Below are 26,614 nucleotides of genomic sequence, written 5' to 3' on the forward strand. Positions count from 1 at the left end.
TCAGCCTTGCTTTGTCTTTCTTCTGCTTTTCTTGTCAGCTTATTTCTAAAGGGCAGTAGGTACCAACAGGCTTTCAAAAATCCTGTTATATTGCTTATTTAGACACTTGCATACCACAGCAAAATTTTATCTCAGTTGTCACTTATTTTTTGAATGAAAACAGTATTTAATTATGATCAAGAAGAAAACCTTCTGCATGTCTGTCTTTAAAGGCACGATAGGTACCTATGGTGCGATGCTGCTGCTGCTGTGCTATCTCCCCTTCATTACAGTCAGCCGAACAGAGGAGATGCAGAGTGACAGCCATTCCTGAGTAGACTTTGGGATGTGCCAGAGCCCCAAAGTGAGTCGTAAGGTGTGACAGACATCCACAATTTTTTTACTTATATGTGGAACTTGAGATGCTACAAGATGCCTTTCTTCAGGAAAAATAGCTGCTACCTGGAGAGCTGTGGCCCAGGTGCTGTGGGTCCTGCCTGTTGGTGCTGCAGGGAAGGAGATGCTGTCTTGAAGGCTGGAAATGATACAGTCTTATTAGGAGAGAGTTATGGGAAAATTTCCTTTAATTTCTTGATCTTTCATATGTAACTGTCATGACTGTTGTAATACCTTGCAATGCATAACATGCATCGCTTCAGTTTGCTTGGAGAATGAGAAGGGAAGGCTTTTGCCTGCTATCTGGCTTGCCAATAAATGTGACTGAGGAAGTGTGGGGAAAGGGTAAAATGCAGAGTCTGCGCAAATGTGAGTGTTTTTTTTTCTACACTATTTTTGTTTAAAACTGTTGGAAAAATTAGAATTTTGAATAATGCCCACGATCAGATGAAGCAATTGAGCCAGAAGAGCAACTTCAACTCTGAAAGGCTGCCGTTGCACTTTAGTACAGGCATCTGGGGAACCTGTATGCTTCCTATAGCCAACATTGTCCCATCCGGCCAAATCGTCCTTCAGGAAACGTCCTCCTTCAAAGAACTGAGGTGCTGCAAAATGGGAGTCCTTCAACTTGCCATGCCATGGCAAATCATGCCTGCCCCTTGGGGAAAAGGGAGTCAATGAATTAGCATGTGTCTTGAGGCACTTCAGCAATATTTCCATATTTTGTCTTTTTGGCTTTCAGTGAATTATGTGGCAAAAATATTTTGGTTTTTGATTTTTTTTTCCCCCTTGAAGATACACCAATTTTCTGAGGGAAGAAATAGGCTTAGCTCTATTGGTGATACTATTTTCTGTCAAGAAACCAGTTCATCTTAATGGAGAAATTTTAATCAAGCGTGGAAAACCCCCCCGCTTTTCTAGGCAGCAATCCTGTCACCTGTAGAGAGAGATCTGGTATCTAGGGTGGTTTCCTTCTGGTTTTGAGCCTTGCCTTAAAGCTCATGTTTTCAAACTCCTCAAGTCAGCCTCATGACGTGCAGGCATGCACAGCTGGAGCATTATGAAAAATAAATAAAAAGAGATTTCTAATAGAATAGGCAGTGTCGGTAAAAGTGGCTTCACCTGCTCCGCTGAGAAGTTTGTGAAGCGTTGCTCCCCTGTGGCAACTGGCATGCACCGCCTTTGCCGTCATCAGCACGGCTTCTATGCGCTTGCTTTGAAATACATTTCCTTTGTGTCAGCTATATCTTTATCAATCAGGGCTGCACAATAAAGCCCTAACACTGAGATGATAAAGTGAATTTAGATTGTGGCTACCATTGATACCCACTGACCCATCACCAACCATTGTGTAAGAGCTTGTGGGAGGATGCAGTGAGGTGTCCCTGTGACAGCATAGACAGGGCATCAGATTGCACCAGACATGAGAATAACTATACGTACAGAATGTATTCAGCCCTCAGGCACATATCCATATGTTTGGATGCTGGTGGGTGTTTTTTAAAGTTACTGTTTTAAAGATATCCACACAGGTGGCTAGCGAGTGTTTGTTAGATGGCACAGCACGAACATTGAAGGAATCAGACCGCTCGTGGGTGAGAAATAGAAGGAGAAGCAGTGCTGGGTGCCCAAGCTTTTCTGGATAATGGCTATTTGCCTTAAGAAGGAAAGGACTAGTTTTTTCCAGTTAGCTTTGGAACAAAGCACAGGGCTGTGTGGAGGCTGACAGCAGTCTCTTGTTTCACAGAAAACAAAAATCCCATCGGGTAGAGGCACTTTAGAAAAACAAACCTAGTTTTCACGATGTGGTGGGTTTTTTTGTACAAACCATATTTCATGCTTGGGTGCAAAGTGTTATTTTCTTAGTCATTCAAAGGAAATAGAAAAAGGGTGTAAGGCATGGGGGGAAAAGCAATGTTTTGGTTTGTTTTTTATAATGGAAATATATGACGAGGCCAGAGTGTGCCATTGTAGAACAACTCTGTGATGAGCAGCAGGATGAAGCTGTGCAGCCCCAGAGGATGGGCAGTTGGTTTGCGAAGGCCACAGGCTCCCCAGAGAGGCACAGTCCTGTACCACTTCCTTACAGGATGAGAGACTTCCCCTGCGGCCAACCAGCTTCTCCAGGTTTCGTTTCCTCCCTCTGTTTCATGGTCACAGGAGCATCCCCTCCAGGAGGACTGGTTTGTTGTATGGGTAGTCACTTAGAGGACAGCAGATGTTGCTGGTGCATGTTCAGAAGCAGCTTTACCGCAAGGATTTTGAAGCCACTTTCAAACCACAGCCTTCTCTAGGTCTAAGTTTGCTCAACACAGAGAACGTGATAAACACCAAATGAGCGTGGGTCACTAATTGTAAAGGAGTTTTCCCAGGGACAAATTGCTCTGAGGAACCTTTCCTTCTAAAATGGCAAAGGCAGCCACTGAGCTGAAGGACACTCATCCTTTATTTCTGGACAGTTGCTGAGAATGAAAGGACTGTCTGTAAAAAAGCCCTAATTCCTTTCCCACCAAGTCTCTGGTCCAAACGCTCCTGAAGCCATGTAGAAAACAGAATTTCTTCAGACCATCCCACGACTTCTCCATCAAGCCTCCAGCAATTACGCTCTCATCACAACTTTATGTTGCATCTACAAGATTTGTGCCAGTGTTCACTGAGGAAAACAATCCTAACGTAGGTTTGCTGGCTCATTAGCTGCGAGTCTGTAAGGGCATGAGTGACGTATGAGAGAAGTTAATTAAAAGAGCTATTGCTGCGAGGAGGGAATGAATAGCGGTGGTCATACAGGGTGGGAGTGGGACTCAGGCAATATTCATATTGAGCTATAACTGGGATATATAGATGGCTGAGCCAAGTATTAGCAGCAGAACCGCCCATATGCTGAGGGAGTTGTCAGCTGGTGAAGCCGGAAAAACGGAACAAGACCAAGACTTTGACTCAAAACGTCAACATGAATCCCTCACCGAGCTGACCTGCACCAAGCACATCTGTGCATTGTGAAGGGAGAGCTTGTACAGATTGCAATATTTTAACCTGAAGCTATTTGGAAGTGGGTTTGTCCAGCACTCGTCCATAAAGACAGCAATTGTCTATCACAATTTGCTTCAAATATAATTGAAACTCAAGGAAAATTAGTAGAGCTAGGCTGATACTATCAAAATGACTGCAAAAAGGTTAAAAATACAGTAACACCGCCTCCTCCCCCCCCCTCCCCCCAACACCTGGCTTTCTGTTGAAAACCTGTGGTGCTCCATGTGAAATCTTGGAAATGACTGAGTGATGCTCCGGGTCCTTCATCCGCCAACTCTCACTGCTGCTGTATGGGTGGCTTCTGCGTGGGCTGTGTGAGGCAGAGCTGGTGCCCCTTGGGGGAACTCGCTATTTCCAAGCTTATGACCTCATGCTATTGAGCTGTAGTGTATGTGAGTGGTCTTTAATAATCATTACTGAAATGACACCTTATGCAGGCATGCACACATTCACCTGCGCACATCATGGACTGTGCATAATTTTTACATCCCGCATTTTTGGTCATTTTGGGAATACCTTCCCTTGCGGGCTCTGACTCATTCTATTATTTTGCCATCTCTGAGCAATGTTTATGCTGTGTTACACTGAGAAGCTCCTTAAATCTTCACATGCACCCTCACACGTGCATGCAGACAGTCCAGCATTATCAAACTCCATGGTGAGGATGTTCACATTTCTTCTCATTAGCGATGTGCAATGTAAAAGGCTTGCCTTGAGTTTCTTGAAGACGGCAGTAATGAAGCTCTGAAGAAATAGTCAGGGGACTGGAGCTAATTAAAATGCAGCAGGGTGTAGAAGTAAAGGTAGCAGCAGCTCGCTATGCCATGTCTCTGGCAATCAGCAGTCCCTAGTTTACCCACACTAATTGACAGGAGACGCAGTGCTACTGAGTGTGCACACAGCCAGCGTTAATGGAGTCAGCACACGCTGCTCTTCCTGCCTGACTTGTCTCATTATCGACCTTGAACTGGCAAAGGTCAGTTGATGGTGCTGCTTTCATCAAGATGACAGGTGTCTGAAGATCTTCTCTTTGTAGTATAATAATTTGGCAGTTGTCTTATCCTGTACGTGAATTAGTGATCAGATCCTGAAGAGATGACGGATAAAAAAGACTGGCTTACCGTGGTGAGGAGCTGGACTGTTGCATGTTTAAAAAAAATAATAGGTACTGAAAGTCCTGGAGGAAGGAAACAAAACTGTATTGCATATTTCCCCTTGGAGAAGGTAGTGCCCGAAGAAGCAAATAGGCAAATTTTCACAAGTGGAAATGCAGTCGGTCCACTGTTAAAAATCGGCAGCTTGTTTGAGTTGATTATGAGCACCAGGTGCACCACTGGCACTCGGCAAATATCTAATAATAATAATAACAATAGTCAGGGCACCTGACACCTGCAGTAAGCTGCGAGTGACAGTGTTCTTGGGGAGACGTCTCATCCGAAGGCAACGCTGTCTCCAGGAGATGCATCATTATAACATGCCGCACCAGGGCTGCATCTCATGTGCCCTCCTTTTTTTACTCCTCTGTTACAGATGGTCTCAGCAAACACAGTGGAGACTGACAGAAATACTTCTGCCATCCTCCCCTTCAAATCTGCAAAACCAGCATTTCTGAGCATTTTTAACAAATGCTTTGGCTTTTCTGAGAGACGACCAGCAGCCTCCTGTGTTTTGTGGCTCCTCTGGTTGGAAGTGGAGCTTGCTGGAGCCTGGGCTTGCATCTCCTTTTCTCTCCCACCTTCACTTGTGCAAGGTGCGTGTAAGGATGCTGCATGCTGCCATAGTGGTATTTAGCTACTTGTTTGTGGGTACAAAATGAGGTAAATCAGGGCCTAGAGCTGGGAGGAGTCCGTATTGCCCAGTAGTGCAGATAGAAAAGAGGTCATTGCTGAAGAGCCGAGGGGAAATTTTGGTAATGACTGACTTGATGGCAGTACTAGACTGCATTGTTCTTGGCTAAAATAGGGAGGGAGAAAGTCAGTGGGAGCCCAGATATGCAAAGCAGCACCTGCAGAGGGACTCCTTCGAAGAGGCTCCTGCTCCCTCATCTCAGTGTGGGGGGCCTGGCCCTGCGGGCTGGCTCACGGGCAGCTCTTGTGCCCAGCCCTGCTCTGCCTCCGCTGAGGGCAACGGGAGGTGCTGGTCCCCAGCTGGTCCCCAGCCTGCGGTGCTTTTCTTGAGGAAGATGAGGCGGTTGCATCCCTCGCCAGAGCTGGGGAGGGGAAAGCAAACCGAGCACAGCTTCTCTTTGCTTCACCTGCAGTTTCCCAGGATCTTTGTATAATATCCATCTCTGAAAGCAACTGCTCTTTGCTAGGATAATTACCAGAATATTTCTTCATTTATCTGTGATTATAGGAAACTGAAGTATTGTCTGGGGAACAAAATACTCAGTAACTTGAAAACGATTTATAGCAGCTCTCTTTTTAAAGATGTTTGAAACAAAAATGCTGGGGCAAAACATATGTGTGATGTCTGCTTGGCTGCAGTCCAGCTATGGAAGAAGACAACCAGGAGCTTTTTATCAGGGCAAGCCTGAGGTGACTAATAGGATCATTCTTTAAGCAGAAAAATGTTTTTGTGATTGAGCCTTCCCAATCTGACAAGTTTTCTCAGCTGCCTCCGAGGTGACTGCCAAGTGTACGCGATGCTCCTGGTCTTTCATCCTCCCGATACCTGCACTGGTGCAGCAGAACCTCCCCAGGCTTCCCACCAGCCCCTGGCATGTGGAGGGGCTGTTCGCCCTCTGCCCTCAGTGCTGCATCCACTCTATTGTGCCCGGATGCACTCTTCTTCGGGGGCACGAGAGCAGGCCTCCACCTTTGTGCTGGGTTGTGAAAGCAATTGTAAAATAAATGTTAAAAGAAAAAAACCTGTTGCCTAAGTGCATCCTGAGACCAATAAAATATGCAAGCATGAGCTCCTGCTGTTCAGGGCTTCAACAGTCTCTAACCTAGAGCTGGGAGGCTTGGAGGAGCGCGTCGGGGCTACTCGAAGTGACAGCTGATAGGAATCCCACATTAATGCAACAGGTAGAGCTCATACCTTTGTACCCAGAGGTCTCAGGTTCAGGTGCCAGCTGTGAGGGGACTCTCTGGAGGTACCTGTCTGAAGAAGCAGTGATAAAGGAAAGTAGTGATAAAGGAAAGCAGTGATAAAGGAAACTCTAGCAATTAAGATTTTATGGCTGGGTTAACTCCTTCCAGCACTGGGTCATTTCTTGTTTTGTAGAAGAGGATCTATCCCTTTCTTTCCTCAGTAAGAAGACAATTGATAATAGAAGTGGTGAAAAATGAGGATAGTGACCACTTTTCTCTTGCTGGGGAAAGAGAGATGCTCCCATCCAATCCAAAGACAAATGAGATGGATTCATGGATCATTTCTTCTTGAAATGAAAAGCTCAGGTTACGCTGCTGAAACCAATAACACAGTGGGACAATAGTTTCTCCTTCCTATCAATGGTGGTGAGTGAACTAATAATATGTACGTGGGAAGTATAACATGACAACTATTAAAAATATACAATTGTATTTGCCTGTTGGGTCAACCTCAGCTCCTGTTAACTCCCAGGTTATCTCTTTTCTTACAGAAAAAAAAAGTAGTAAGGGAGAAAGCGCCACACAAGTATTCTGGCTGCTTCATCATTGTCCGTGGTGGGAAGGATCGGCTAGGTCCCAAGTCCTGCATGCTGTGGGAGTGGCAGCTTGCCGTATGCCAGAATCAAAGCACTAGAAGCTTCTAAGGATCAAAAAATTTAATTCAAAGCAAAGGCACCTGGGAATATTTGTGGCTCACGGGAGTGTTTATGTTAAGAACATTTATGTCAGTGATTTGAAATGTTAAGTGTTTTGTCCCTGTACTTTCTCTGTGTGTGTACGTGCAGGCAGGGAAGTCAGGACTGAAAAGCAAAGTGGCCTCTGATGTGACAGCTTTTCTAAAGGGTGTCAGGTGAGGCATCCTCAGAGCTCTGGTGCCAGTTTGTCTTCTCTGAGGAGAGGAAAAAGACCCATGAACAGTAAAGCAACTTGTGCAAAAGGAACCAGAGCTTTTGGGAGACACAAACACAGCAGCTCTCCCACTGAATCAGGTATACACTTCAAGCAGAAACTGATTTTAAGGCTTAGATGAAACTGAATTCAAAGCTGCGCTGGGATGTCCCTAGCTGACTTCAGCTGCTCTGAAGAGGGACCCGTGGGTGGGTGTGGGGCAGGATAGAGATGACCAGATGGGAGCAGTGAGACCTGCTTGCACAACCCTGGATACTCCTTTGTGTGACTCTGAGGTGGGCTAAGAGTCTCGAAAGGATCTGGGGTTGATTGACAAGGAGTTTTCTGGTGAGAGAAACAAATGTTTGCTTCAGGGCTTGAGACATGGCGAGTGGAAGAGCGTAGTAGGAAGTGGCAGAGGAAAGGATGTCTTTCTGAGAACACAAAACTCAGAATTTGGAAAGGGACGTTTTTTTTCCTGTCATCCAACTAGCGTGTTGCATTAATGCCACAGACACCTGAGCTGGGAGAAGCCTTTTGACGCCTACATAAGCTCCTGAGGAACCTGGGAAGGGGGACAAAGAGGAGAGGCCTGAAGAGGGGGAAAAAAAAAAAAGTCTTTTCTCCTTCTTTCTGGCTTGCAGCTCTCTGGGAAAATGACTTTTCTGTCTTTGGGTAGGGGTTTGGCCACTCTGGCTAAAAGTTTCTATTACCTCAGAACAGGTTTCTGGGGCAGATGCAGGAACTGGCGGATGTTTCTCTTTAGCCTGTGTTTAAGTCAGACCAGATGAGCATTCAGGTCCCTTCTGGCTTAAGCATATTAAGCATTGTCCCTTCAGCTGTTTAAACAGGGAAAAAGGTTAAAGTATCCTTTGTCCCCATATTCTTGTCTCCCTTAGCGATCCTGAGGTTTTTCCCTCTCGTTGTTACTCCTATGGATGTTGCCTTTGGCCGAGTGCTCGGGGTCACACAGCTTTTGCATAGTATCCGTCTCTTACCAGAGGCAAGAAATTAGTCTCCCAGTTTCTGAGTGCAAATTACAGAGAATTAGTCCAGACACAGGCTAAGATGGGAAGAGTGTCTCAAAACTTAGTTCAGTGCAAAAATGAGGAGAGATCAAAACAGCATAAAAGGAAATAAATTGACATAAAAACTCTTTGTACGGGCCAGGTATCTTGAGGATGCACTTGAAATGGTGCTTCCACTTTCATCAGCTTTGTCTCCCAGCAGTTAAGGCCTTTTGTTTTACACTGTTTCTTAGCTCCGGTTTATACAATATCAATGAAACATTTTACTCTGAAAGCCTGTCGCTTCTATCTCACAGCTACTCTGGTATGGCCAGATGTGATCTGCTGCTACCATGGTAGTCATGGTGTTATTAACTGTTAACGTCCAGGAAATTACATTTGTCCAGGTGCGCTGCCTTGGGATGGGAATCAATCTGTGTCTTTAGACCACTTCAGAAAGCCAGTTATCCCTGCTCCAAAAGGATGATTCTTTTTCCAGCTCTTTCCGATACCCTTTCCTAGAAAATCTTGAGTTATGTATTTGGTTTTGCACTGATTTGGAGCAGCATGGAGGCTTGCCTGAATTTTCACACTGTCCTTCAAAAGAAGCAACTGTGTCTTCACACTCTACTGTCAGGCAAGAAACTCTCTCTTGCGTTTTAGTCATAGCTTGAAAATTCCTGTATCTTCAGAGATTAATGTCAATATTTCTCAATAATTTGATTCATATCACTTTTGATTCCACAACTGGAAATGCCTAAGTCCTGAAAAACAATTTATTTTCTAATCTGGAAAGAGCTTAGAGAAAAATATGCTGAGAGAAGGACAATGAGTACCGTTCTTATATCTTGTCTGTTTTGGTGTTGAGTCCTCTATTAATCATCATCAACACAGCACAGCAGAAATGTTTACCACAGCAAAAGACTATGAATTTAGCAAAAAACTTCTTTCTAAAATTTTATGCCTCACCTTACTCTGAGATTTTTGTCTGATAGGCACATTTTCTATCACATTGCTATGTCATAGGAAAGCCAAGGAACGTGTAAGGAATAAAATAAATAAAAGGAGACAGATAAAGCAACCTGCAGTGTACTTTAGCAGTGCTTAGGCTGTTTGGATCTGTTCCTAGCTCCAGGAGCATCGCTGCTGGTGATCTGCAGCAGTGCAACAGGCGAGCGAGTACTCAGCGTTTACAGGAACCTGAGGCAAAGCCATGGTGAAGACCAGGCTGCAGCCCAGGAAGTGGTGAGGAAACACGTGCAGAAACACCATTGAGGTTTTGTCAAATTGGCTTGTTTTGGGTTTTTTTTGTTTGTTTGTTTGTTTGGTTTTTTAGTCATCCCTTACACTTAACCAGAGGGAAGGGAAATATTAATGTTAGAAGTTCAGAGAATAGACTTGCCTGACTCCGTGCAAACCTGAATTCACAAGATGCCAACACAGCTTTGCAAATGCAAAGAATTTAGGCATTCTTATCTTCAGATAAGAATTAGAACAAGAATTTTTTTTCTATTTGCCCACTGCTGCCTAAAAGCTAATACCAAGAAAGTAATTTTAGCAATTGATTTTTTATCATTCCTGCACATATGCTTTTTTGTGGTCTGGATTTTCATCTGCATTTCCCATTTTCATGAGTTTTGGTCTGTTATATAATGGCATAATCAAGCCAAGGAAAAACGTAATGTTTCTTTTCTGTGTGCTGCATTTGAGTAAAATTAAGGCCATGACAGAAAAGCAGATGAGACCTAGGGAATACATAGAAAACTTAAGTCATCACTGCAAATATTTGCAGCATAAAATGTCATTTAATATTTTTATATGGGTGGCTTATTTGTTTTCCAGATTCCAGACTTCTGGTTCTTGCAGCTAGCCTTTGTGCTTATGTTAAAATCTTGGCTTTTTGTATGTATAGTGATCCGTTTGGGTGATCCAAAGCCAAATTAAGTCAACAGTGGTATTTCCATTAATTTTAATCTGTAAAAGGCTATGTTTGTCTAATATTCAGTGGTTTGGAATCTGATCTTCTGTATTTGCAATGCAAAAAAACCTGCTTCTGTGCCTATACCCCATTTATTCTTCATGAACGTCTTTCAGTTGTATTAGTCTAAAGGAAGCTATCTGCCTTTTGGCGTAATATATATTTTATGAGGAAATCATTGTTATACCTGGATGCCAAGAAAACTATGAGCATATTTTCTGTCGTAAAGGCTTAAAGGAAATAGAAATAAGTATTAAAAGTGAACTGACTGGACTAAATAATTACAAGGAGTGTCAAGAATTTTCCCCAGCATACACCTAGACCCAATCTTTGACATCTGAATAGGATCATTCAGTTTCAAAATAAGATGGTTTCTGGTTTTGCCCAGTTCTTCCCATGCTCCATGCTTGCTGCTGGAACTAGATACAGAAGGATGGAAATACTGGGAGGGAAAAAAACACCTCTGGGAAGCACTTCTTGGCTAAGTATGAAGTGCCAGGAAAATGTACTTGTGAGATTGCATCTTGGGGGATTTGCACCCTTAATCTATTTAAATTACAGAAGAACGCTGAGACTTTGAGAGAGCTCATTGTGTCTCAGCCTATGAATTTCTCATATTCCCAGTGCTACCAATAATCACATATGCAGGGAGTAGTTCTATTACGACTGCAGTCTGATCCTAAGTTCATATCTGGGCTTCATCGTTCATTTGCAAAATAGCAGCCTGAGGCATCCTCCTCGCTTTGCTGTAAGATGCCTGAAATGACTCCCCTTTTCCCTTTCAAGAGAGAAAACAGGCAGAGATGAGGAGAAGGTACAGGAGATGCTCAGTTTCTCTCCATTACCCAGTGGGATTGTATTTAGAAGTTTGGCTTTTCCCTCTTTTTCTCAGAAGGGGATCTACCAGGAAGGGAAAGGAGAGACACTTGTTCAGTCCGTACTACGTCCTATAAAAATGTGTGACTGGATTAACTCTTCCCAACTATGAGCAAAGCAGAAAGCCAGGTGCTTTCATTTCTACCCGTCAGCCTAGCCACACTTCAGTTCTAACAGAAATACATCATCTTCTGCCTTGTAATAAGGGAAATTAATAGCAAAACACTGACTCTGTATCACAGAGGTAGCTCAAAACAGCTCTTATTAAAAGGACTACCTAATCCAAAATGGCAATTTCTTTGTCATTGTGGCAGACACCAAATGGCCACTTCCTTTAACTAAACCAACACCAGAGAGACGTTTTGGACCACACTGGCCTAGCAAAGCCAGGTACAGCCTGGCTAGCTATAGTGTGACCTTACCTCTGTGGGTTTTAGCGTGTGCTTGGTTAGACTTTAATTTGTTTCTGTCCACTGGGCGTTCTCATACAGCAATCTGGAGGGAAAAAAACATGTCACAAGTTTGTTTCTTGAAGCTCTTTCTGAAATCAGTGAGAACTGGAGGTAGATTTGTGTCTTCAAAATCCAGTGATAAAGAAGCTGCTATTTAGCATCCAGTTCTACCATCCTGACCTCTATGTTATCCTTCTCTGCCTTTGCTAAGCCCTCTCATTAATTCCTGAGAGCCTAGTGCCTAATATACACTCAATGCAAGTAATGATGGCAGAACTAACTTTAAAGAAGAGGATTGCAAGTGAAGGAGTGAGAGAGACAGGGAGAGAAAAATAAAGAAGAAATACAGTTTTGCTGTGGGGATTGATGCATGTGTGCTGCAGTCTCCTATTGGGGCAATGAAATCTCAAGGGTCTCACTGTGTTTAGACAAGACCCCAGATACCAGCAATAACTCTTCAGTCAGGGTCAACTGCAAGCAGAGCGCCCCTTCCCATTTAATCTTTATTCTCTATATGGGACGGTTTAGGCAGAGAAGCCAAAGAGAACATGTTTTGCTGGTATAATTTGCTTCAGTGCCCAGGTGGGGATAAACCAGCCACTTCAGGCAGGTTGGACCCGTGCGGGGCTGAACGCCGAGCTATTTGTCTGCTGCTTGCCCGACCTCCCTGCGCTGCTGAAGGCGTCTCGTCTCTGATCTGTCAGGATGCTTGCTGAAAGCTGTTCCTCCTGCTGCTGCTGAAATGTCGTCACACAGAGGGATCGTCAGGACACGTCCTGAGGCAAGTGAGATATTGCTGGGGAGGGCCTTGGATTTCAACTTCATTCCTGTGTTATGAATGCAACTTATTTTCTGCAGAAGAGTTTGGAAAGTAGATCAGACTGTCCTTTAAAAAGAGCTATTACAAGGCTAAAAGAGTTCCAGCAAGGAAGATAGTAACATCACTCAGCAGAAAGGGATCCTTACCAGAATCTCAATTACAACCTGCAACTTCACTAAAAGTAATAGAACAGTCTAGGCATAAGAAATGAACAGTGCTGTCCATTTAACTTCTGAGGCTGGCAGGAGCTGAGGCAAAGATTTACAGTTGTTGATATAAAATGTCAAGGGTTTGGATTAGACCCCTGGCTTTTTTTTCCACTGGGATGCTCAGGGAACTGGTCATGCTCAGTGGTACTTCACCTGAAAAAGACAGAAGATCCAGCCAATGTCAGAGCAGCCATGAGCTGCATGGAGCCAGGCAGAAATTCTGCCCCTTTATCTTAACCTTTATCCATTTGGGGAATTTCCTCTTTGAAGAGGAATATCTTGCTTTTCCACTTGCTATATGCTGATAAAGCTATGAATTGACTCCTTTTCTCTGAATTTTCAACACTTCTGTTCTTTTAAAGATCATCTTTCTTCTTTCCTTCTGCTCCCACTTCCCCCAAAGTCCCCTGGCCATGATGAAATAGCATTGGGGATGACCCAGGAAGAAAGGAACAGTGTTGAAGGGTATGTGTGCTTTGTAGCTTTCCTGTGCTTTCATTTGGCATTGAACTATCCACACAAGAAGAGAAATAAAATGACATGAATATTTTCGGGGGTTTGGTTTGTTGTTTTTTTTTTTTTTTCTCCTCAAAGTTTCCCTTCCTGAACTCTACATAACAACTTCAGTTTTTGCTGAAATTTTCTCCCTCAGGACAAAGCCTATGGGCTGTATAGGACTGAGCGTTGCAGAACTGCAGCATGCGTTGAAAATCATCCTAGCACACACTTGGGGGCAGTTGTGTTTTTCTGTGACTCAGTCAAGCAGATCTCTAAACTAGGAATCATTATCTTTGATTCTAATGGCTAACATGGTGGCTAACATGACAATTTGGGTGATAGTTACCTCTTGCGTCTTCGTGTGAATGCTAGATAGTTACCATACGTGTGTGCCTGCAAGAACAATTGCCTGGGGTTTTTTTCCCCTCTGGTGTTCACGTACAGCTGTCAGAGACAGGGAAACAAGTTCATTGTGAAAAACTGTGTAAATAGTTTGAATGTGGTGAAAGTGCTTATGGCTTTGTAGAAGCTGAAAACAATATCAGTTCTTGGCTCAGAACAAAAGACTGAATCCTAATTCAAACCATGTATATTTGCTAATAGCAAAAACTGAAAGCCATCAGAGGAAAAAAATAAACAGAGGACCAAAAGAAACACGGAAGAGGCAAAGAGAGCAGAAAATCAGCCAAGGACGGCTTGCCTGCGTACGGCTCATTGTACGGCACAAGCCTCACTCCTGCTGTCGCTGGCCCCGCTCGCTTGGCAGGGGCAATGCTGGAGCTCACGTCTGATGGGGTACCCCTGGCTGCCCCCCTCTTCCCAGGCACGGCTGCAATCGGCTGGTGCCGGCTATCTCAGTGCTCTGCTCTCCGGAGCCGTGGCGGTGATGGCAGGAATCCTTACGGGTAGAGGGTCGCTTTAGGCAGGAGCTAATAGAGGCTGTCTGCCTGCAGCCGCGTCGGCCGGCGCTTTCTGTGGGGAAGAGCTACCCCGGGCGCGGTAGGAAATGTCCTGTGGCCTGTTTCTGTGTTAAATCACACCTCCTCCTACTTTTCTGAATTCATTGGAGGGGCAGGGGTTATAAACTAGCAAAAAGCATTGGCCCCTTGTGTCTGCGCCTAGTCTGCTCAAGTTAATTCATTTTTTGGCTCATTACATTTTCTGCCCCATTACTAATTGCCTCTTGGGCTGTACTCATTGCCAGGGTTTTCTGACCGTCAAAACATTACTAAACAAATGAACTAAATAAAAAGTTAGCCTTTTTCAAGAGCCTTCCCCCGGCCCTCCCCTTGTGTTAGTATTCCAACTGTGCCCAACAGGTAGGCATCTGCACTCACGTTATCTGTATTAATTAGACTGTAATACCCTTGGCACAAGACAAGGACAGGGATGCAAGAGAGTCTCTCCTGCAGCTTTCTGATAATTTATACCAACTGAAAGCCTGCCACAATGTCTTTCTTTAGTGCCACATGTACCAATAGTGATGCATAAATAAGATTAATTTTTGTTAGGCACTTTCCCTTCCTTTCAAATGATTAGTCCCTTCTCCACAATATCTGAGCCCTACACAGTACTTAGTGAGCATTTTGTAGCAAACTCCTGAGGCAGAAGTGCTGTTATCCACAGACAGACCAGCTGTGTCACCCATGGTCATGAGAGAAGTCTCTGATAGAGTGAAACATGGACTCAAGTTTCCCAATGCCTAGATTAGTGCTCAAGTCACTGAACCCTTCTGCCCAGCAACTATCTCTAGTAGTTGTTTACTTCTCCCTGACTTTGCACACTTGTATCTTGTGCTGAACGTACCTAAATCCTTCAGGTATAAAACGTAACAGTTGAAGCAATCTGTCCTCTATATTGGGTTTCTTATCTTTGCAACATCAGCATTTGTTAAAATCAGAGGGAACAGGAGGGTAAACATGAGTGACTCAAGGGATAAGCTTGTTTTTCATTACGACTGATTATTAATATAATCAGTTCAGTAGCAAAAGTACTACAGCAAACTGCTTAACCTTGGGCCTTGCTTGACCAGGCTCTGAAGGATCCTCATCCCGTGTTCATGTGACAGTAACAGCAGGGTACGTTTCATTATGCAGCCAGTAGTAATAAAAGCAGCACCAAAAGTGGGTTTGCTCATTACCACCTGAATCCATGTTCTCAGCCAAGGGCTGCATCCTCCACAGAAAAGCATCTTCTCTTAGCAAGGTAGTTTAGCGTCGGGGTTGTCCTCTGCTGCTCACCACTCTCCCCTCCTCACACTCACCCCGCTGGTTTCCGTTTCCTGCAGCCTTGGCAGAGCCATAGCCCCTTTCCTCAGCAGCAAGAGTAGCTGGGAGCCTCAGGCACCCCTTTGGGCCCTGTGGCCGTCGCTCGTCTCACGCCTGTTGTGGTGCAAAGGTGAAGGTGGAGAGCAGCGCTCCTACACCCTGCACTGCACTTTTTGAAGCACCTGCTGTCCCACGTCCAGTGTGGGAGCGAGGGTCGGCGCTGGAGCTCTGTGGTCCCAAGAGCAGAGGACGGGTGGGCAGCCTTTAGCAGGAGGGCAATGCGCACCAGGGCCGGGGTACAGCAGAGCCCTGAGGCTCTGCATGGGATGCCCAAGGTTTAGCCCTCGATGCAAGGCGTAGGTTTGTTCAGAGCAGGGCTTTTTTGTCCCTGCTGTACTGTTAACAGCGTGTTTTGAGCCACTTTGGGAACTCACACCGTTGCCAAGGTCTTCGCTTTGCCACATTCTCTCGGTTAATAGAAATATTTAGCTGAAGCATGAAGGCATTGTATTTCCAAAAGGAAAACACACAGAAAAAGGTCCGATCATTTTTTTTTTTCTTTGGGCCTGATTGTCTCTGCTTGTTTATGGCTGCCACTAATTTGCTCGTTTGCTTGCTGGAAAATAGCTAATTAAAACCCACTTCAGCTAACAAGCTGACTGGGACCATGCAAATGTCACTCTCTGCTGTCTGCTATTTTCGTTTATACTTTACATTATTAGCGTTGTTTTTCCTCCCTCCATAGTAATAAACGCAAGGATAGATTTAGTACCCTCTTCACAGGTGTGTGCTTGTACATCAGCACATCATCCCGAGAAAAGTGCTGCTGTTTTACTGCACTTCAGTACTTTGAGTGTTATTACCCCTGACAGTTAATGGTTTCAGACTACACTGCTTGTTAGCACTAGATTCTGAACAGCTTCATCTATCTTTTTGTTTTTACACTGACTGGTCACATTAAGTATATGTGTCTGAGCTATTAGTCCCGTCTGTTCATTGCATGCATTTCATTTGGTGCGTTTTTTCGCTAAAATTAGTATGTATTGTCATCCATATACTTCAACACATCGACTTTTGTTATAATTATGCTGTCATCATTTTGCTTCCACACACTTGCTAATTTATTGTAGCTAAATTAAACCTAATATTAGCAATTTTGCAGCTGTTCCCATAGACCACGCTTAGCCATATATTTGTACATTGTTTGGTAATTGGATTTGAGGGCTCAGGAACGGACGATGGCACTCTTTAGAAACAAGGGAAAGATTTGAGGAAATGGGAGAAAAATAAAAAATACAAGCCCCAGAAGAGGCTTCAGGGGTGAATTTCCAGAGCCAGCATAAAAGGTTTTCACACGGCCAAACAAATCAGAGAGTTAGTGTACCAGATCACAAACTTTCCAAAACGCATGTCGCATTCAGGCAGGGGATTAGTCATTCCCCCTGAATATGCTTTTTATTTTAACCAAGAACGGACTATGAAAAATCCCTGGGGACTTATGGAGGGTCTTGGGAAACGGTTCTTACTGCGGCATATTAGAAATCTCCAGGAAAGGATCTTGGCATCAGGGGAGGCTGCTCTGAGATGATTTCTTTGGATTGAACGATGGGGAGAGAAGAAGGAGGGAAAATGGTTTTGCTTCAGAGTGCAAGCTCTCCATCCCTGCATATTGACACCGACCTCTTGCTGCTTATCCAGCCCTGGTTCAGCTGATGTCAATACAAACAGAGAATGAAAGGGGTGGTGGTTTTTTTATTAAAATAAGAGAGCGAATGAGGAAGGCAGAATAGAGCTACACAGCTCTTGCATATCCTTTCTGGGCACAAGTTATTTTATTGTCAAGTGGGATACAACTCCGGCAAAAGAAGTTATGAGAGCCTGCCATTGAATCTTATACAGCCTTTTGGTAAATAATTTTCTGATACGATAGAAGACAAATTTGTGAGGGAGACTGTTCAGACTGATGCTGCAGAATCTGTTTATTTCCCAGTCCAACAGAAGAAATAGAAGAAACTTAATCACTAAAGAGCATATCCTTACCTGCAATGGAACTAAATTCTCTCTGCTCACGATACATCCACCTGCTTAATGGGAATATTATAACAAGATGCAGTGCTGCTGGCAGATGCACATGGAAGTTTAAAAATAAGACAGTGAAATTAACAACAAAAAAAAGGGTATTTGCTCAGCTCTCATCTATAACACAGAGTTCTTTCCAACTCACTACAAGCTGTTGCAGCAGGCTGCATTCTGCTCTGCCTCTCCCTCGGCCAAAGCTTAATTTCTGTTTGGAAAAGAACAGAGCAAAGTGACCTGCCAAAAAGTAAGACAGCATAGGCCAAGTCATGTAAGAATTCAGGCCCTACAAATGCCTTATGCAGGAAAGGAAAGTGAAGGCTAAAAGCCAGGCCATTTAACACATTTTTAAATGATTGCAACTCATGCAAAATATTTAAAATAACAAATCCAATTTAAAACAACTCACCCCCTCTCACATAACAATCGATAATAAACAAATGATTGCCAGATGATATTCTCCTGTCCTGACAAAGCCTTCATTATACTTCCTCTCCTCCCAAATGCCAGGAAAATAGAGAGGCGGGTCTTGCAGTAGCCTGAACAGTTGCTGGATGCAGCAATGGAGAAGTCGGTGTCTCGGCAGTTGTTTCCAGGTGATGTTGTGACCATGATCAGCACATCCTGGGGGGAACAGGGAAGTATGTGCTTTGCTCATTTGCTCTGCTTTGGGTTTTTTGGGGTACATTTGTTTTCATTTCATGGCAAACTTTCCTCTGGCCAGTCTTCTCTTGGACTCCTTGATGTGGAGACCCAGCTACGTCAACCTCTTCTGTGTGGCTGTTGTCAGCACACCTTGCCCTGTTGCACGTCCCTAGTTTTGGTGTCATTTCTCACCCTCTTGTCTTTTCATTCTGCCTGAGATTGTCTCTCAAGTAGAGGTAGACAATGGCTTTTCTACCTCTTTTTTCCCCCACTGCTTCCCAGTTATGATTAATATTACTGAGCAGTGTAGAAATATGCATGCAAAGAGCACTCGCGGCAGAGAATTGATATAATATATTATAATATACATTTCAAGGTGAGCATAAAAAGAGGAGGTTTGGCAACATTAAGTCTTAGCTTGCACACACTCTTAAAGTTCTTGGGTTTACTACTTTACTGTAACATCTTTTCTATCAAGCTGCTAAAGACCTACTAAAAGGGTACAAAATGAAGTCATTAGCAGAAACTTGTTTAAGGTCTCCCCACACATATGTGCTCTTCAGGTAGCTGGCTGGGCAGTGCTGTGAGGCTCTTACTTGGAAGCTGGAGCAATAAATGTCATGTCAGGGGCCAACTGTCTGTAATCACAGTTAGCAGGTTGAACAGACTTGTGAAAATATTTTCTTTATGTGAAAGGAGACGCTGCACACTTTGCCACAGCAGAAGTTGCTAAACCTAATGTAATTTGACAAGTCCTTTGGCAGCAAAAGCCACATTTAATAGACAGACTGCCTGTGAAATGGGAAAGAAACAAAAGCAGTTCTTCTACACAAATGTCATCTCCTCTCTTTTGTAGTCTCTCTCACCTCGTCCAGCTCCCACACCCTTTGTTTTCCAGGTGACATCGGCCAGGCAGCGTGGCCTTCTTCCACGCCACCCCAAGCCATCTTCTCCTTCAGGTGCCTCAGGACTGAGCCCTTCCCCATCCACAGCCCTGCTAGCGATGCCCACCTTAATACACCGTCCTTGTGCCTAGAAATCCAGCTGGTGAGGGGTGTTGTGCTCTGTTGGGAGGAAACCTGGGCACGGAGGGGGAGCTGGCACACCCCAGCAGCTCCCCAGGGCTGCAGCAGCAGGGAACCCCTGCCACCCCACAAAGGCCCACGGGCAGGGTACATCTCCCATTCGATATTGGCTGTGGCAGCCTCACATTACAAATAAAGTGTCTGTAGCACTTTGTACAGCTGGTGGTGAGATTCAGGAAACTTCAGGGGTCTGTCGTGAGACAGGCAGGAGTCTGTCTGTCCTCTTGCTTTGCCAGTGGCACCAGTGGACAGCCAAGTGGGGCCAGGCTCTGCATCCCACCACCATCTCAGCAGGTATGTAACAGGGTAGGCTCTGCTGCTGCGAGTGTGGCTCTGGCTTGTCATCACAGGTGACCTGAATAGAAAGAGAGTCACACCTGAGTCGCCCCTGCCCGATGTTCAACCACAGCAGTGTCTTCTCCGGAACGCTAATGCTGCTTTGCAGGCATAATGAGATTTCCCTACCAACTGGCCTGCAATAAGGCATCCTTAAGTCAAGGACAAAAAGGTGAACCAATGCTGTTTGTCTTGTGCAAACAAGTATGGTGTGCATACGTACCCTCAGACCCTCTCTGAAGCTTTTCAATCTCATCCTCTGCTGCTCTGTCTAGTGGAAGAGTGTGGTGGAACGCAGCCTGAGTCAGACCTCTCTGCTTGCAGCCGTGTGATAGTGTTTTGCACTCGCTTTGCACTGATGTAAATGATTACATGAGGTGTGAGGCAGTGGAAAATCAGGCTCCTGAGGGCTTCTTACAAGATGGCAAATAATTAATGATGGTGTGCAATGCAAGTGCAATGGCAGTAACAGCAAAATCAAGACTTTTACTTGCAAAACAGTTGTTCTGTCACTGAACTAACAAACCACCCGTTTAAAAAGGAGATTCCCATAGAAAAGTTTCCAGCAGCATCCAGGGTAGTTTTCTGCAGTGGCTTTGCACAGAATCCAAAGTCAACCTGTAGAGCCAGAACATCTTCAGTACCAAGACATGTTCAGGGAAGGAATAAAAAGGCATTCTGCGATTTCCCCTTCCTAAGAATTATTGCAAGCTTTGTGCCAACTGGCAGCAATACTTGAGGCCTATAGGGAAGTACAGGGCTGGTCCACCTGCCATCCAGTTTTTCCTATCTCTGCAGCACTTCTCTTCCTCTTGGCAAGATGCTTTTTCAGCTCAAAGGGGACAAACACAGGGGCTCACAGTAATTTTCTGATCTTTTTCCATTGAATGCCCAAGGACAAGATTTTAAAGAAAAGCAACAAAGAAACAAGAATAAAAGTGAAGCATTTTAAAGCTACTGTTCCCTTTCATGGTTCTTTTCAGCAATTTGGCTTCTTAGTAAGACGATGCCATTAGGAGGATAGGAACAAAGCATGTGTGAGGGCGTATGAAGGGAGGGAGGTCAAGAAATATGCTGCAGCAGGATGCCAGGCTCACATTTCTTATTCTTGACTCATTCTCCAACACATTACTCCACACGAAAGGATGCAGTGGCAGTGATTGGACAAGCAAGTGTAGCATCCCTTGAACTGCAGATTGGTTCTAAGTTGCACTGAGTGTGACAGATATAGATGAGCTGATTTAGTGGTGAGGGTGTGTATGCTCCATTTCTTTAAAGCTGTAGCAGGGAAAAGCCAGGAATAAGTTAGAAAAGACTCCAGGCACAAGCATTATAGATGAGGAAAGTAACAGATTGGTACTTGAAGTAATAGTGTTTATTTGACTTAAGAGAATGATTTAAGCATACTAAGGAATAAAACTGTGAGCAATGTACGTTTTCCCTCAAGTTTTATCTGAGGTCAGCCTTTGCTGTTTTTCTTTTAAAATCAGGGTGCAGACCTTTCTGGCTTCCACTTTTCTCTCCGGGTGTTCATCAGGCTTTCAGGTTCATTTCAGGTAGGATCACAGAACATTGGTCCCCCGCCGTCTTGCACCTATGCCACCGTCTATAGTTGATTTGAAGGCCAGTGGTCTACAGAGTTTGACGCTGACAGAGGGCAAGGTGGGTAGCAAGGTCTCTGCCAGCAGGCCCCCTGGAAGTCTCAGTACATCAGTGCCAGCTGAAGCTGGGAAGTGCAGGAAGAAATAAGTAAGTTTGAGCTGATTTATATTTAAATCACATCAGCTTGCTTCATAGCGTTATTTTCACCATCATGGCTTCTTAAGCACCATTTAAACCTGTTCTCTTAGCCCACAGCTGCACGTTGGAAATGCCATTTTCCAAGCTGCTTTCAATATACATATAGATTTATAGCCTGTCCTGCAGAGGAAGTATTTTTGCTGACCCTGCTTTGCTTCTTAAAGCTCAAGTGGACCCTGAAAATATTTCATGTGCTGCACTGGCTAAAGCAATAGCACTAATGTTGCCATCCTATTGTTTTAGAAAGCTGCAACTGTATTGTTTTTACCATAGGAGTGACATTAATTTTGGATATAAATTCAGTACATAAATGTATAATAAATTGTTTAGTGATATTAGGGCAGTAACTTTTATTTTTTCTGAACAAACCACCCAAATGACTGAACCAGTGTAGTTAATTAGAATCGATCTCACTTTTTAGCACCAGGAAGTGCATAATGGAAGATAAGATTGATTGTAACATTGGATCACTTCATTTAAAGACTGCTAATAGGCTAAAATGACAGAACCAATCTAAAATTATAATTTCAGAATCAATATAATTTTTATAACGTTGTCAAATCTAAAAAATTAATTTAAATTTATGCTGTGAAACTAGCAAATCCTTCCTAGCTATTATAATGAAATGAACCAACATTTTATTATATTACTTCTTTAAATAGAAAAAAGGCTTCTTTATTGGCATGGCATTGCACAAGGCTAGATAACCAGGCTTTCAGTTTGGGAGGTATCTGCTCATTTCCTGCTTAGGGCAAGAGTAGAAATGGATTTTAACCTTCCCCCTTTCCATCATAGACCCTTTTTCCACATTATTAAACGACCAGAAAAATGTGAGAGCAGGCTTCATTTCAGAAGAAGAGATCAGGACTGGGAGGAGAGTAGCACGGCAGGAGGGAACTCAAGTTTGCTAATAAAGCTCTAGTAGAAGCACGTGCCTCTTAGTTCGCCATTGCTATCCCTACACCTTCAGAAGAAATGTAAACTCACCTTCTCCAGAAGAAAGAAAGGGACAGTGATGGTACATTAAAGACAAATATTTTTCCTTTCCTTACAAATTTATTCTGGGGATAGGGCCTGATTGAAAACCACATTGCCAATTTTGATAATACCAAGGATTTTGATGCATTCTGCCCCTGCAGAAGCAAAAAAAAAAAAAAAAAGCTGCTAGCATGGCTTCAGCACACATTGACATTTCTTTGCATGTCAAGTGTTCAGGTTGTTCTCTCTCTCTTTTTTTTTTTCCCCCCAGTAATGAATTCTCTGCAGAACTTGTAATGACTTATTTGCTGTAAGTTCATAACCATACTTGTGTACCGAGCTATATAACATTGAGTGGGCAGAAGTGGTCCCCAGGTTCTTCCAGCTGCAGAGCTCACCCAGGGCTGTGGATTGCGCCTCTTTCACTTGATGTCCTCAGCAGCAGCAGATCTCTCAGGAGCTTTAGCAGCCGCATGATAAAGCAGCTCTGGCCACCACAGATCAGGGCTGTTTGCATCCTTGATTCCCTCCTGGGGCTCCTCATGTCCCTCCTATGGAGAGCTGGAAGTACTACTTGGGAAGACGAGAGCTACTGCTCTCCAATAACCTGTGAGTAATGAGTCAAAGAGTCAAACCACACTCGGGGTAGCGCCTCGCTGTGAATTATCTCTGTGTGCTTTCTCACTGATGTTGATGTGGTTGGCAACAGCCTCATCTTCAAGACTTTGCACTGTGCTGCCTTAGGGTGAGGCTGTTCTTTCCAGTGGTGATAGCCCTATATAGCCTTCTTCCTGCCCAGCGTAAAGGCCAAGCTAAGGGCAGTGTTTCCTTCTGAAAGCACAAATGCTGTTGAACCGCTCCCAGCGCTGGCTATCTTCACTCAAGACTGCGGAGGGGCGAGGGCCCCGGTCTCACTGAAATCAGGGGAGCCTTGACACAGATGTCAGTGAGGGCAGGACTGTGATTCAACAGCCCTGCCTTTAGTAGAGGGAATGAAAATGTGTCCAGAAAAGTTGGTTGGAAGGCCACCATCCCTACTTCTCCAAAGAAGCTGCAGAATCCCCTTTCTGCAAAAGGGGACTAAGCCTGGAAAAGTAGAGCAGGGCATCCTTGCAGACAAAGCACTTCCCTTGCTTCTCCACACAAAAGCAGAGGCGACGTGCAGGCAAATCCCATCCTGAATTCATTTTGCAGCGATGGGAGGTGAGGCTGAGCGTGTCTGAGTGGGACCTGCACGCAGGAGCTGACCCTGGGATGGCAGTAATTATTGCAGGAAAGAGTGAGAGAGCACATGTATGGAGACCCCAAAGAGCACTTTGGAGAGCTTTGTGTTTCTTGGATGTTTAATGTATTATAATCTGATTCGGCACAAGCCAGTCTGGGAATAAAAGAGAAATGCAGAAAGACTAATGATTTGAAGCACAGGGGGAAGTGGAAAGAAAACAGCACTTTTAAGTGCATTTTTTCCCTTTTATGCAAGATCTGACTGGGGCCGGGCAGAGAGAGCAAAAAGCTTCTGTGAGTTAACACAAAAGTGAAACAGTACTTTAAAGAGGCTTTATTTGCTCCTTAGAGCCTTCTTTTGATTTTTAATATCTCTGAGACTTGTCAGGGAGAAAACAGACAAAGACATTAGATTCCGGGTCTTGAGCAAAGCTCGGGGACTTGAGACTTCCACAAAATGAAAGAAATTACAGCCTGAAAAAGTTAATGACCTTACTCTAAGTGCTGTGCAACGTCAAACAAAAGCAAGCTGGTCCATCCGCTGTGGAAGTCTCTTGCGTTAGCTGGAGGAGTGCTTTAGGCCGATCCCAGCATACCCCCAAATTTCCAGTTGAATTTTTTCACCTAAATTGAAAAGGAAAGTGAGTTGGGGAGAAGCCCTGCGCCAGACCGGAGCTGCCGCCTCCATTAACTCCAGCAGGCAGGAGCCGTCCCAGCTGTAAGCACACACAAATTACATTGGCTTTTCCAAACCCGCTTTCTTAACTGCCTGCCTGGGCCCACGACAGTGTCCAGGTCTCTGTGTCCAAACGCTGTTAGGGAAAGAGAATATTGAGGGATATCCTGGCTCCACCGGGTGTTACAAAGGACGTGCTTTTGGTTCAGTAGGCTCATAGCTGAAAGTCCTGAAGCCACTTCATCTCGCGAGCCAAGAAACCAAGCTTGGTTTTCACTCAGAGTCAACTTGATTTGATTATTTGAGTCTGTTTTAACTACACAAAAGAAATAATTTCAGCTTCATTGAGTATCTGTCTGCTTTCTGACAGTTTCATGCATTTGTGACACTTGCCCGTCTTCTGCTGGTTTCAACCAGTAGAAAATAATGCTAACAGTAAAGATGCTATAAAAAAATAGACCCTGAGGTAAATTTTGCCAAAAGCCAATTAAAGATTTGAAAAACAGATAGATGTTTCAGGCCAACTTGAAGCTTATCAAATTGAGCTTCTGGTGGTTCCAAAAGAGCGTAGAGACAGAACGGACTGAAACATCCAGCAGATGCAGCCAGGGAGATATGGAACTAGTTGAGACCCTCTGCTGAGACAGCATCAAGGTCTGCAAGAAACCCACAGAGCATTGTGTCTGCAATGGGACATAAAGAAAACAGCCCTCTCTTTGTGAAGTGGGTCCCTGACTATGGAGAAAACTGGCAGACTCAGCACCACAAGCTTCTTTTGAAAGCAGGCAGTGACCACTGTGGAGCGTTTAAAAGATAGACATCTATTTTCTGAACCATGTGGAGTTTTCCAGTGATAGCTTCATGAAGAATAAACTCCACTACTCCAGCTTAGGGATTGCAAAAATGTTGGCATAGGCCTTGATTTGAGTCAAGCATGGGAAAACTTGGGTTTTCATAATCATACGTGGAATTCATTTGTGATAAGACATGAAAGCAGCTTGTATTTCTAGGTTAAAAGTCACCAGTGCAAGTTGTGAATTTGTCCATATTTATTGCCCGATTTAGGATAAGGAAGTGACTGCCATGAAAAGAATGCGCAGGGAATATGTTGGGAGAGTTAGCTATTTTTAAGCCATTGATTTCTGCTGAGTGTGAGTCCTATGGCCATTACTTAATCTGCAGGACTGCCACCATTCTTCCCAGTGAGGACTCCCACACATATCCTGTTTTTCACATTTCTGCGAGAACATCTGTTTGCGGTTCCTTCAGCGGATTTTGAAAATACAAAAGTCACTCATGATGGGACTTTCCATCATGACCTAAATCGTAGGATTACCCATTCCAGGAGAAGACTGAGTGGCTTTGACCATCCAGAGCACTTGGATATATCTACTAGAACTTACCTTTCCGGAGGTGGAAACTGAGGCAAGGATAAGGGAGAAATGACCCTTTGCTAATAATGAAAGAAAAGTGAGGACTTTTGAGACATTGTGAAAAATATGCCGTCTTTTCCAGCAGATCCATCAGAGGGAAAAAACATGAAAGTTGATGGTCTACTCCAGTCCACCCATCCTGCTCATGCCTCGCTCCTCACTCACAGATGTGTGTGTTAGGGATATCGAGAAATGAAGCCAAAGTTTAAAACACTGTCTATTATTCTTTCTCTCTCTCTCTTATTTTTTTCCCCCCTGAAGAAATGCCCATGTTTTCCTTTAAACTGTGAGTGTATATGCATAGGAAGGAGAAACCTGGTTTCTCAACAGTCATCAGAAGACAGCAGCAGTCCTCCTTCTTTGTGCCAGTCCATCAACTCTAGCTGGGAAGACGGTCCAGGGTTAAAAAGCATCATAGTCCCAAAGTTGTTATTGTGTACAGTTGATGTAACCATCACTTCTTCGTTGCATCTGTGGAAGAAAAGAGTTCACCCTCTAGACCACCCACTTCAGTGAAAAACCCCCACACTTGATGCTCCTGCATTCAGCATAGAGTCTGTGAGCATTTGTACCTCCAGTCTAACTGCTAGACTGAGCAATACTGGCAAGGTAAGAGCTGACCCCAGCCCATGCATCTAAATCAGAGGTTCGCAACAGCTGCTTTACAGCTATCCTCTGCTGCGAGAGAAGTCGCTTCCGGACACTATGTAGCCCCTAGGCAAGAAAGAGTGTTCATGGCCAGGAGTTTTCTCTTAAAAAGCATTTAATTTGTGTATGTGGGGAAATTAAAACCGAAACCCTAAAATTGTATATGTTTTATTTTCAACATGGATAGAACTTCTCGTCCAAACTAGAAAGAGAGCTTC

General features: G+C 44.1%; 1 long non-coding RNA gene across 1 annotated transcript; it reads left to right on the forward strand.

The window, feature by feature from the left end:
- The first annotated feature begins 17,705 nt into the window (after positions 1–17,705).
- On the forward strand, positions 17,706–26,362 carry LOC142600469 (uncharacterized). The gene is made up of 2 exons (XR_012833967.1): positions 17,706–18,212; positions 19,073–26,362. It is a non-coding gene; the product is annotated as an uncharacterized LOC142600469 (long non-coding RNA).
- The last annotated feature ends 252 nt before the right edge of the window (positions 26,363–26,614 follow it).

Source organism: Balearica regulorum, chromosome 2, assembly GCF_011004875.1.
Source record: "Balearica regulorum gibbericeps isolate bBalReg1 chromosome 2, bBalReg1.pri, whole genome shotgun sequence".
NCBI classification, from domain to species: Eukaryota; Metazoa; Chordata; class Aves; order Gruiformes; family Gruidae; genus Balearica; species Balearica regulorum.